Consider the following 13,521-nt stretch of genomic DNA (forward strand, 5'->3'; position numbering starts at 1 on the left):
GCAGGTGGCCGGTCATGAACAAGGAAGTGGGTTCTAACCAGACACTGAACCAGCTAGCGCCTTGGTCGTGGTCGTTCAGGCTCCAGAATTGTGAGAATTAAAGGTTTGTTGTTTGAGCCACCCAGTGGATGGTATTTCTATCATAGCAGCCTGAGTGAACTAAGATACCTGGTGTCCTTCAATGTGCCCTCTGTAGAAAGCAGAGGTTTGCTGCCTCTTCCTGGGGCACGTCTTTCTCTGCTCTGTTCTGCCTCGTGGTTTTATGTGGGAGCAGTGCGAGGTGTAGTCAAAACCACCTCCGTCACCATTATTATCACCAGCACAGGCACCAGAATTGTCTTTATGGTGTACTCACCTTCATTCGGACCTTATAGGCAGAGCCATGAAAACAACATGTTTTCCTTTCGTGTGGTCTTCATTTCTTTGGCCTGCCTTTCTTTCTTGCTGACAGTTAGCTCTTGACCTTACGCTGATGATCCTTGGGTATAGGGTACTTTTCCAGTAATAAAAGAATCCCGTCAGAAGGAGGATTCTGTGACAGTAGGAAGTCGTGGGGCTTCAGTTTTGGGTGGAGCATTTGGGGGAAATATAGGGAAATAATGTCTGACACTCTTCGGTATAATATTGCAGAGTGCTATAGGCTTCAGACCTCCCATATCTAGCACTCTTTAGCATTTCCGAAAACAGAAACTCATCTGTCTTGACCACAGCTTCGTGAGCTAGGCAGGGTAGGGATGATTGCTCCTTTTCACCAAAGAAGAAAAACAGCAGCTCAGAAAGTGAACCGATTTGCTGTAGGTCATCCAGCTACTAAGCGGCAAAGCGGGTCTAGTGCTTCTGTTTTCTTGTTCTGCTTTCACTAGTACATCCCTTTTCTCTATCATGGTATGAGCGGGCCAAGAGTAAAAATAGACACACTCAGTCTTTATCATTTAAAACTTTCTTTTGGTGTTTCCCCAGAAAACAATGAATGAAAAATGAACTTGGCTTCCCTGTCGAGTGGCTTGGCTATTGCTAGTACCTTCCTTCTCACCAGCCGCCGATGACTGGAATTTGTGGTGAGTGACTTCAGAAGGGCCAGGGCGGTGGTTGTTGAATCAATGATGTTCAGTTCCTTTTGTCCAGAAAGCAGGCTGATTCTCACAGCAGTCTGGATGTTTGGAGACAACTGGTTTGTGTGGTTGTGAGAAAGTCACCTGTCACTTTGTTCCTGTTTCCATCTCTGCCCCAGATGATGGGGGAATTATTATGCCTGAAGTGTAGAGAAGGGGGAGAAGAAAGATAGTTCTGGAGCTTCCAAATGATGGAATTCTATTCAATTCTGCCAATGAACGTTGCACCCTGTGTTGGGGTGGTGTCTACTTTATTACCTTTCCACCCTTTACCAGGCTGTTCATTTTTTTCATCATGAGGATGTATGATTCTTATAATAGCAACAAAGGGCTAACATAAAATGACCAGCAACAAACTCTATTTATTTTCATTCTCCCTTAAGCCTCCAAAGTGGAATGAAGAATGAGTACAAAGTTTGCTTTGTACCAGAAGGGGGGAAAGCCCTACCTGACTAGAAGTATTCTTTACATTTCCTGACTGTTTACTTAAATGCAAGTTCTTCATCATATTCATTTTAATTCAACAAAACTTTGTTCCATGCCTAGTTTTGGTTAGTTACTGATTTGATTCCCCGAACAGTAAGATGTAGTGCCTGCCCTCATAGAAATGATATCAGTTCATGAGAAATGAAAAAAAAAAAAATGCTGGTTTCCATAAGGTGTTCTCTTGAGGCAGAAATAGGGTCCTAATATGCATGGGATATGGAATTGCAGAACTTCCAGGCACATCCCTTTCCAGTGCTGCCTCAGTGGCCCCCATGGCATCTGCCTTTCACCTGTTCCCGCAGCAGGGATGGGTTGCCGGTCATCCCTGATGCTCAGGTGTTGTGCATGATGATGTCGTCTCGTTCCTTCTCTGGCTGGCCCAGCTCCAAGCTCACACCACTGAGCCATTTCTTGCCTCAGCTTTCCCCAACCTTCCCATCTTATGGGAAAAGGACCTTTATCCCTAACCCTGGGGCATTTTCACTCATAGGCCACAAAGCAGAGTTGCCTTCTGTTCTCCCAGTCACATGGGGATCCAAATTATATGTAAAAATTAAAGTTATAAAAAAATTGTAAAAAAAAATAAAAGCGAACAAATAAAACCACCCACTTTTTAGTTGCAGCTCATCTGTCTTTGGAGTTTCCCACTAAGCTTCAAGTTCAGCTTCTTCAGGTCAGGGATGGGTCTCTCTTGCTCACTTGTGTATCCCCAGTGCCCAGTACAAGAGCCTGGCTCAGGGTAGGCACCCACCAAATGTTTGTTGAGTGCGAATGGATAACTAAATGACTCAGGCATGTGTCCCTGTGAACTTGGCCAAGGACAAGCTGAGTGGCAGGCACCATGCTGCACTCAAAATTATCCCTTCCTTGGACACTGGCTGACTGTCCTTGGAACATGTTTGTGTGACTTGGCCCTCTCTTCCCTCAGGATGAGTTCATTTCCCAGGTGGTTCCTCAGACCCTCATGCAATAGAACCTTGGCAGACCCACCCTAGAGGCCCTCCAGATTTGCCCAGGCCCTGTCTGCATCCTGGTGTGAAGATGGCCTGGACTCAAGCCAGGGTTCAGCTACATAAATAACGACAGCTGGAATGTCAAGTGCAAAGAGAAGAACCGTGAGAGGGAAGAATGGTTCTGTCTGACCGGGAAGGTCAAGGAAGGCACTGGGCAGGTGATCAGAGTGAGACCAGCTGCAGACTCAGGGTCACAGAGCACCTAGGAGCACAGTGTTTGGTGTCAGAAAGCCTACTGTGGAGAATAATATTGGGAGAAGATGAAATCAAGAATGTTTGGGGACAGTTGTGGACTTTATTCCCAAGGCCAAGAGAAACAAACTGACCTGAGTCTGGGAAGCATCAGATGAAAGATGGATTGCAGGGAGAGAGATTGGAAAGATGCTTAGGAAGCTCCGTTGGTAATCCAGGGGAGAGGCTGGAGAATGACCAAAGGTGGGGCAACGGGAACAGAAAGTCTCAGGCTTTGTTTACTTATTTGTGTCCAAACCCAGGGTCAGGCTACGAAATGATGGTGGTCAGTCAGTATCTGTGGAATGAATGCATAAATAAAGCACAGATGAAAAAGATACCAGGGACGTGGAATCCATAGGTTCCGAGGGTGGGGAGTAAGCTGGTGAAAGAAAGAGAGAAGGCGAAAATAAGAGAAGGTTTTTAGGTATCGCTGGGATGCTTCTACCCAGGATGGAAGTACAAGGGAAAGAAGAAGCAGGTAGAGGTTAGGAGAGGATTATGACAACATCTAACAAGCCCACATTCTATGCCATGTGTGCTTCTAAATGTCTCAGATGTAGCAATTTATTTTATTCTTATGATAACCTTATGCAAGAAGTACTGTTTTTTTTATGTTTATTCATTTTTGAGAGACAGAGGGAGACAGAGAGAGACAGAGTGCGAGCAGGGGAGGGGCAGAGAGAGGGGGAGACACAGAATCTGAAGTAGGCTTCAGGCTCTGAGTTGTCAGCATGAAACCTGACATGGGGCTCGAACCCATGAGCCATGAGACCATGACCTGAGCTGAAGTCAGACACTGACTGAGCCACCCAGGCACCCCAGAAATACTATTATTCTTTGATAGATGAAGGGCACAGGGAGGTTAGGTAACATCCCATAGTCACATAGCTAACAAGAGGCACAGCCAGAATTTGAACCCTTGCCTATTGGTTTGGGACCTGTTGCATTTGAGATACCTGTGGCCAAATCTGCCGTTGTTGGAAGGCACCCCACATGCCACTTTGCAAATGCTTTTCATGCCCCTTTGGTGTCATTATCACATCTGTGATTCTAACTGGGAGTATTAGTCATGGTTCTTCAGAGAAACAGAACCAATAGGATATCCGTCTATCTATCATCTATCTGTGTATCTATCCGCCTATCTACCCATCCACCCACCTACCTATCTAGATTCATTTTGAGGAGCTGGTTGCATGATTATGGAGGCTTAGCAGGTCCAAAATTTGCAGGGTAGGCTGGCAGGCTGGAGACTCAAGGAAGAGTCGCAGTTTGAGTCCAAAGGTGGTCTGTTGGACTACTTCTCCCACAAGGTCAGTCTTTTACTACTAAGGCCTTCAACTGAATGGATGGGGCCCCTCAATTATAGAGGGTAATCTGCTTTACTCAAACACTACTGGTTTAAATCTTAATATTATCTTAAAATGTCTTCACAAAGACATTTAGAATATTTGACCAAATATCTGGGTATCGTGGCCTAGCTAAGTTGACCCACAAAATTAACTCTCATACTGGGGCTCAGAAGATAAGGACCATGACAAGTACTTAGTGTGACCATGGCAGGTAGCCTTGCTGAAGCAGGACAGAAGTGTGAGTTAGCACTTGGTGAAGTTGGAAAGTTTTCAAAACTTTAGGAAAAAGTTTGGGAAGTTCTAGGCTTGGATTATCAACATTTATGATCTTTAGAATAATACATCTAGTAATGGTTTGATGCTGCTGGGGAAGATATGGTTAACTATGGTTTCTAGGTATATTTACTATTTCTAAGAATATAGAATGACATGACTATGGTTGTAGCATCCATATTAATGCACCCAGTCTCCAGCTTATCAGTTTATCATCGTAGAAAAAGGAAGGCTATTTCAGACACATGGAGGGCATTTCCGTCCCACTGGGAGTTTTGTGTCAGGCCCTGACTTCCAGGCAATGGTGAGCAGCATGTCACAGGCGGCCAGGGAAGCCCTAGGTTCAAGTCCCATCACAACCCAATCTTAGTATCAACTTACTTTCTTCCTTTTGAATCAATACACTTAGATGCCCACATGTTTTCTATGTGAGCATTTTTCTTGAATATTTATTGGCCTGGGTTATATTATCTCTCTCCCAAGTATGTATTTATTCTGGGACTAGCACTTTTAAGTCCTCAGAAACTACCACAAGTAATGACATTTATTTTCTAGGCTCCAAAAAAAAAAAAAAAATCATCTATGCTGTTTGGAAAGATGTTATTTGGTGTCTGGTTAGTTAAGAAATAGAGACATTGAAACCTAATCTTAGTTTGGGGTTCTAGAATGCCTTTTTGAGAGTATGATTTTTATCTGTATACAAGAATGTGTTAAAGATAAAAGTATATTTAGGCTTTGTATAGTACTTTATAAACATGAGTTCACCGTGTTCTTATGATGCTATGCAAAATACAGTTATATTTTCAGTGGAGTCAGTAAAACCTTTAAAAGGGTAAATTGGCCTAAATTATTGGTGGTCAAGCCAGGAATTAAACCCTTGTCTCCAGATTCCCTGACCAGGGAGGAGGTGGAGGTCTGGTTCACATCCTGGGAGGTCTGGTGGAAAGAGTGTAGACTCTGGGGTCATTGGTTCAAATCCCTGCTCTACCTCTCTCCAGCTGTGTGAACTTGGACAAGTTATTTAACATCTCGTGAGTACTAAAAGCACATATGAGAGGCTGAAGATCACAGAAAGAAGAGTAGTTAATTCTATTGGTAACCCTTTTACTGGGCTGGAGAATAACCAAGCCTTTCAGGTAACATCTAAGAAGTTTCTGTATCTCTCAGAGCACAGCAGTCTGAAGAGAAAGTGATGTCATTTTAACAGGAACCAAAACCACTCACCATTTCTGTAGCAGATGTCAAAACCCTGGTTGGATACCTCCAGTGGCAGAATCTGAGACACAAACAAGGGTCAGGTAATTTTGGGGAAGACAATCCCAGGAAGCACAAGGAGGAAGTAGGGAGGATGAGACAGGGAAGGAAGAAAATCTGAGAAAGGTATTTTAGTGAGTTGGTTGCTACAGTGGGCAACTGGCTTTGAAGAACCCCGTGGAAGGCACCTCAGAATAATTCTTCCATTGGGCAGGAAGTTGGGGCATTTGTCCACTGCCTCCGTTACCCCATTGGTTGAAGGCTGCTTCTGGGGCTGTTGTTTTTCTCTCCTGGGCCATGGCTACATGCAGGCTCAGTGGTCTTCCTGGCTTTCGGAGAAAATCCCTGAGCAGAAGATCTGGAGATATCCTGATAGAGCTTGAGTTGGAACCCGGCATTGCCACCAAAGCTGTGCTGAAATCAGGTGGGCTAAATGGAGTATGGCAATTACCACAACAATCATTTTCTGCAGACCTCCAGCTTCCCCTCAGCAGTTTCTGCTAATGTGCAGGGGGACTTCATGTGTGATTGTACATATATGGCTGGAGCTCTGTGGGGCAACGTGTGACGTAAAAGCTCTTGGCCTCCTCTGAGCCCGCTTAGCTCCTCAGCACCGTGGTAGCCCCTGGACTAGTGTGGCTCCTCAGTCTGATGCCCCATCTCGGCCGGCTCCCTTTGAGGCACATCATGGCCACACTGTGCCGACATCAAACCACTGGGGTGGGGAGAATCCCGTTTGCTTGACTTTGTACCCTACATTCTGACTTTGATCCCCAAAGCATTAAGGCATTGAAAATCTGGGAAACTTCTGTGAAGTTGCAAATGTCACCTGCAAGAGGAACATCTCGATCCACTGTGACCTCTTCCCGTGCTATCTTGGATCAGTTAATGTGTTTTGTGTCCGAGAGCACAGAGGTGAGGAAATATGAAGGCAGATGGATAGTTTTTGTTGTGGGAATCAGGAATCTAGACATAGCTGGGAGGAACTGGGTGTTTCTTTTCCTTTTTGAAGTCTAGGCAGAAAAGGCAAGGAGTTAGGAGAAAGGAATTCACATGCGAAGGGATTCTATATGTCAGGCGTTTTATAATATTATATCTCATTTAATCTTTATAGCACTTCACATTATTATCAAGTAAATGTTATTATTTCCAAAGTGATCAAAGCAACAAAAGTTCAGAGAGAATAAATAATTTTTCTGAGTTCACGGAGTTAGGAAGAGACAGAGGAGGGATTTGAACCCTGGTCCATCTGGTACTAAAGTCTGATCAATCACATAGCGGCTGAATGGAGGAAAGAAAGGAGAAAAGTCAGGAGTTAATTAAATTGGAGGTGAGCGCTTGAAGGGCGGGTTGAGCCACAGATTTTAATTTTTTTATTTCAATTTGCACTCCGAACCATCCAAACAGTCCTCAGAATGAATTCCACGGGTAGAAGCAAGCATTCATGTGAAAAAGGCCTGGGGTGGGGTTGGTGGGGGGGGGGGGGGGGGCGGGGTTGAGCCGGTCACAAGTTCAGTGAGCCACCAGGTGCTGCTGGCTAAGGCTGGAAAGCATCCTTAATTTGCATAATAAACTCAAGGGGAGGTGGAGGAGGTCATAGGTCCGCTGTGTTTTGTTCTGTTTAGAATTTACCTGGAGGTCCATATTTTAGCCACCACATTTTAAGGGGCACTAGGAGGCTTTCAAATCAGAGTGTATGCTAAAAGAACCAACAGGAAGTTTAGTGATTTAGAAAGTAGGCAGGAGCTATGAAACCGGAGGTAGGGAGCCCGGAGGAAGGGAGGTGAGGTGGCTGTTTTCAGATACTTAAAGGGCCAGTACGAGGATTTGTACCCAAGACATTAGAACTAGGCAAATAGAAGGGAAGGAAGGAAGCCCTTATTTGTTGAGACACATGTGTGTCAGTTGCTGCACCTGAGACAAGTACTTGAACTCCAAGGAAGATGAGAGCAACAAGCTGAAATGTCCATCAATCTGAAAGGATCCCTCTCAGACATTTCAGAGACTGGATTAATGTGGACAGGGATATTGCAGAAGGGGTTTCGGCATTACGTGAGCAGGTTGAATAGAGGAAGAAGGCCTTCTCAGATCTATTCACCACTGTAACTGTGTGGATAACCTTGGCCGCTTATTCACTCTTCAAGATCACTGAGAATAGGACACTCATCAATTAGATATATTGAAGTGAAAATAAAGATCCTTGAAGGCAAAGATTAAAAATGTTAAAATCTTCCCAAAGAGAAAACAGACCACATACAAAGGAACATGAATCCTGTTGAAATCAGAACTGCAGACAAAACAACGAGATGCCATTTTATGATGATAAAATTAACAAAACATTGTAAGGTTTGATAAGTGTGATCACTGGTCAAATAATTCCACGTGAGGAAAGAGAGATCCTCATGTGCTGGTGAGTGCGAATTGGCTCAGTCGTTCTGGAAAACAATCTGGTGCTCCTTATTGAAATCGAGAAGCGTGTATAGTCTCTGTCCCCCACAATCCCTTTTCTGACCATATGCTCCATAGGAACCCTACCACGGGTATAAGGAATCACATATGAGTGTTTTATTTTACTTTATTTTATTTTATTAATTTAATTTAATTTAATTTATTTTTTAAATTTACATCCAAGTTAGTTAGCATATAGTGCAACAATGATTTCAGGAGTAGATTCCTTAGTGCCCCTTACCCACTTAGCCCATCCCCCCTCCCACAACCCCTCCAGTAACCCTCTGTTTGTTCTCCATATTAAGAGTCTCTTATGTTTTGTCCCCCTCCCTGTTTTTATATTATTTTTGCTTCCCTTCCCTTATGTTCATCTGTTTTGTATCTTCAGGTCCTCATATGTGAAGTCATACTGATATTTGTCTTTCTCTGACTAATTTCGCTTAGCATAATACCCTCTAGTTCCATCCATGTAGCTGCAAATGGCAAGATTTCATTCTTTTTGATTGCTGAGTAATACCCTATTGTATATATATATATATGCCACATCTTCTTTATCCATTCATCCATTGATGGACATTTGGGCTCTTTCCATACTTTGGCTATTGTTGATAGTGCTGCTATAAACATTGGGGTGTATATTTCCCTTCAAAACAGCACACCTGTATCCCTTGGATAAATACCTAGTAGTGCAATTGCTGGGTCGTGGGGTAGTTCTATTTTTAATTTTTTGAGGAATCTCCATACTGTTTTCCAGAGTGGCTATACCAGTTTACATTCCCACCAGCAGTGCAAAAGGAGCATTTTATTTTTATCTATCATCTATCTATATCTATCTATCTATCTATCTATCTATCTATCTATCGAAGTTTATTTTTGGGAGAGAGAGAGAGCAAGGAAGCAAAGGAGGGGTAGAGAGAGAGGGTGAGAGAGAGAGAATCCCAAGTAGGCTCTGCATTGTCAGCACGGAGCCTGATGCGGGGCTTGAGCTCACGGAACCATGAGATCATGACCTGAGCTGAAATCAAGAATCAGACACTTAACCAACTGAGCTACCCAGGCGCCCCACATAGGAGCATTTTAAGTTGTTGTTTTTTTTTTTTTTTTTGACAGCATTGTTTGTGTGGATAGGGAGTTGGAAGGGACTTGTCCATCATAATGGGGATGGGTAAGTAAATCATAGTGGATGTCTAGTATAGAACATTATGTAATAGTCACAGTTCACAAACTAGATGTATTCACAGTGTAACATGGATTGATCTTAAAAACAGTGAAAAGAGCAAGAAGTTGAATAAGATTTTTTTTAATTTATTATTTTTTTATTTGAGAGAGAGAGAGAGAGAGAGCATGAGCAGGGGGTAGGGGCAGAGAGAAAGAGAGAGAGAATCTTAAAAAGGCTCTGCATGACCTAGGGATCATGACCTGAGCAGAAATCAAGAGTCAGATGCTAAACCGACTGAGCCACCCGAGTGACTAAGACGTTGAATAAGATTTATATGCAACATTACTTATGTAAAATAAAACATATATGTAAAATCATTACTTATCTTTCAGTAATACATCCAGATGCAAGGACATTTGTCATACCCATGAGAGTGAGGCAGGAAGCGGCAGTGGACCCGTGAAGGATATGAAGGGGTGAAGAGGCACAATAGAATTAAATAAGGTAAGAGAGGGATTGCACACAGATAGCACGTCAATTTCTGTACCTGCAATAACGTGTTGTGACCTGAAAAGGTTTATAAAATGTTCTAAACGGCGGGAAAAATAGGATTTGTGCTTTTTATAAACCTGAAATTATAATGTCTGTGTTGGCTTGCTTGCCAATTTATCTTTTTAAATTGTATACTCATTCATTTCATCATTTAACACGTGTTTATTGGGCACCCCCTATCTACATGGTACTATTCATTCTAGAACTGTGAGCACTGGGAATATAGATGTGAATGACATACTCACAGGATAAATACCCAGAAGAACTGCTGGGTCAGAGGGTGAGCACATTAAATCTTAAGAGATATTGCTAAATTGTCCTCCCAAAAATCTATGCCAAGTGGTAGTTTTTACGAGGTGAGTGTTTTCTGATATGGTATTAGCGGGAGCACTCTGCAATAACTTGCTTCTCTAAGTGTAGATGAAGAGATTGAAAGGGAGGGAGTTAGGAAGAATCCCAAGGGATTTGAGTTTTTATTTTGTGTGAGCTGAGACAACCCGGAACAGGCTGGAGGAACAGAAGGTCAGAGTAAATCGTGAGGTGTATCAGACGCAAGTGCCCCCCAAGCCTCCTCATCCCAGCTCAGCTTGCTCTGACTCGGTCATTTTCCCTCTCAGGTCATTTAGAGTGGGTCTGATATTGAGCACCTGCCATGGCAGGGGGAGAGGAAAACCCATTTCATCACTCACAGCCACCCTTTAACAGGAGTGCAGCGTCTGTGCCCATGGCCAGCACCCCTATTAGGCTTCCAATGAGCTCCCATCCAACTGCCACAACCCTAGATGGCGGCCTGTGGTCTCCACCCAGGGCCCTTGGCGGAAACAGGATGCAGTGTTTCCAAGTGGGGTGAACAACAGCTGCTTATCTGCAGTGGTCAGTGAGGCAGACAGAAACATTCTCTGTGACCTTCCTTCCTTGAAGTGTTTGAAAACCATGACCCCACTCCCCTTTATGGAGGAGGTAACTGAGGAGTTTTAACTAAGTGGGGCATAAGCATGAAATGTTTGTATTTTCTCCAATTCTTTCTTTCTTTCTTTCTTTCTTTCTTTCTTTCTTTCTTTCTTTCTTTCTGAGACAGCGAGAGAGAGCGAGAGAGAATGAGACAGAGAGTGGGCGAGTGGGCAAGGGGTGGAGAGAGACAATCTTAAGCAGTCTCCGTGCCCAGTGCGGAGCCCAATGTGGGGCTCGATCCCACAGCCATGATGTGGTAGAGCTCCTTTCTAAGGAATGTGGTGAAAACCTCAAGACAAGGGAAGGCAATCTGGCTATGTGGGCATGTGTGACTTTCCTCACCACTCTGTGACATAGACCACCCATTCAGACAGTATGTTACATATATGGGAGACAAAGAAGCAAAGATTGTGCAAAAGGCAACTTCCCCCCACCCCTCCCCTGCGGTCAGGGCTCAGCCTTTTGGGGTCTTAGCCCACTGAGCCCATGGTGGCATGAATAAAACTGCTGCCTGGAAAGAAAAGCCTCAGCGTCCTGACTCTCTGCGTGTGACTCATGGCTACAGTGAGATCCTGACCTGAGCCAAAATCAAGGGTCGGACACTTAACTGACTGAGCCACCCAGGCGACCTTCCAATTGAAGGTTTCTATAGAGTTCTATAGCGTCTATAGATTTCTATAGCGTTCAACTGAATTCCCACTTCCTACTCTTTGACATTTTTCGTGGGTTCCATAACCTTCTGCTGTCTTTCAGTTATAAAAATTTCAGTGCATTTTGTTTAAAGTGTAAATCTCAGATTCAATTTAAATCTAATCTCCTTTCTCTTTGAAACCACAGGTTTGACCTGAGTCCTGGGAGGTCGGGGGCAGGTGTGTGTAACCTGCCTCTTCACTTTTCATCGAACCTGGCACCTTGGAATAGAGAGGGAGGTGATAGGCAAGAGGTGGGGGTGGGGAGGAGAAATAGTTTATCCTGAGATACACACCTCCTCCCTCTCCTGGGTCTGCCAGTATGTTTCCCATAGGGATTGCTATTGTCATTTTGGGTGGGACAGTTCTGAGGGTGGAAATGTTCTGCACATTTCTGAATATTTAACATTTCTCTCCCCACATTCCCAATATAAATCCCCAGAGCATGTTCATCCTTATGAGAACCAGCCTTCCTCCCTCTTCTCTAAACAGCTCCTAGGGTTGAGGGGGGAGGCATTCTGCTCAACCAGCCTAGGTTGGGGCCAGGGAGAAGGATGGAGGAACAAGATCTCATTAGATTTATGGGCCTGAGTCAATGGTAAGAGGGAATCCCTCCTTGTCCTTTGGTTGGGTCTGGTTTCATCTGGATCTTTCTGTTGCTGGTGTGGTAGTGTCTGTATAGACAATGTGATTGGAATTCCTGGTGGATATTGTCCGTCTTCCTCTGGACTTCTCTATTGTTGAGGACCATCTTCAAGAGGGTAGGTGTGTCTTCCTTTGTCCCCACCCATGACCCATGCCTCCAACATGTTCTCTGGGGAAAGGGGTAGTCTCAGAGTAAAAGGAAGGTTCACTTCCTTTTTCCTGACAGCTCCTTGGGCAGCCCCCAAAGTCTGCTTCTCTCTCTAAGTCCATGTTCCTCTAACTCCATCTCCCAGATAGTAACCATGGGACCTACGGGAGCTCTCTTGTGAATCCTCTGATAGATGTTGTTTCCATCTTTTCCCCAGTGCTAACCAGCAAGGAGTCTGCTTTCATACATCTTCAGACAATCAGCAGGCACCACGCTCTACATTCATGGATGCCCCCAAACTCTAGGAGAAGCATGCTAAGCTCCCCCAGAAGATCTTTTACTACATTCCACTTGGATAGCAACCCCAGTATGGGACTTCAGATTGTATAATTCGGTGGCCATCCATCCAAGAGGGAGATGCCAGTTTCCTCTTTTTCAGATACACTTTGTCTCTCTAAAAGTTATTCTTCTGCAACCCTGTCTATCTCTTGGCCTGTGAGGATAAGGAACCATATCATTTCAGTCTTGTACAGAAATATCTCTTACCAAGGACCCATGAGATTGGTAGCGCTTAATTCCAACTTTCTATCCTCTCTCTTTCCTTGTTAGATTACATTGAAAAAAGGTTGGAGGGGTGTGGTTGAGGTGGTGGTGATCATAGTAGGGCTGGTTCTGTTGATTTTCAGAAAGCCCTTTGTTGTGGTTCCCTTGAAAGTGTGGTGAATTTAGGCCCTCTTTGTACTCAGCCAGGAGCCCTAGTCCCTTTTCCAGGGAAACAGGAAAAGTCCTAGTCAACCTCCTCTGACATAGGAACACCATGCTGGGGGAAAATTTCCGGAATTTGGACACTACTCCTGACACTAGCTGTAGAAACTGAAGGGTAAGACCACGTTTTCAAAATCAAACAAAGAGGAAAGGGGAGTGCTCCCCTCATAAGCTAACAGCGTGTAGTCATCTGCCTTAGTTGTTGCTCTCTCTCTTTAAATATTCTATGGTAGGTGAAGGAGGAAAGAGGAAAATATGCACTGAGAGAACAAACTGAGGTAGGTAGAACATTTTCAAGGAAGGGAGACATGGTCTTTTGTTTGATCTCTGTTTAAGGAGTATAGAATGGCTGGCAACTTCTTAAGGTGGAAGAGAGAGTCCCTCTCCTAATACCGGAATGAGGGAAAGATTTGCAACTAAAATCCATCCATCTATCTGTCTAT

Source organism: Prionailurus viverrinus, chromosome B1, assembly GCF_022837055.1.
Source record: "Prionailurus viverrinus isolate Anna chromosome B1, UM_Priviv_1.0, whole genome shotgun sequence".
In the NCBI taxonomy this organism is placed as follows: Eukaryota; Metazoa; Chordata; class Mammalia; order Carnivora; family Felidae; genus Prionailurus; species Prionailurus viverrinus.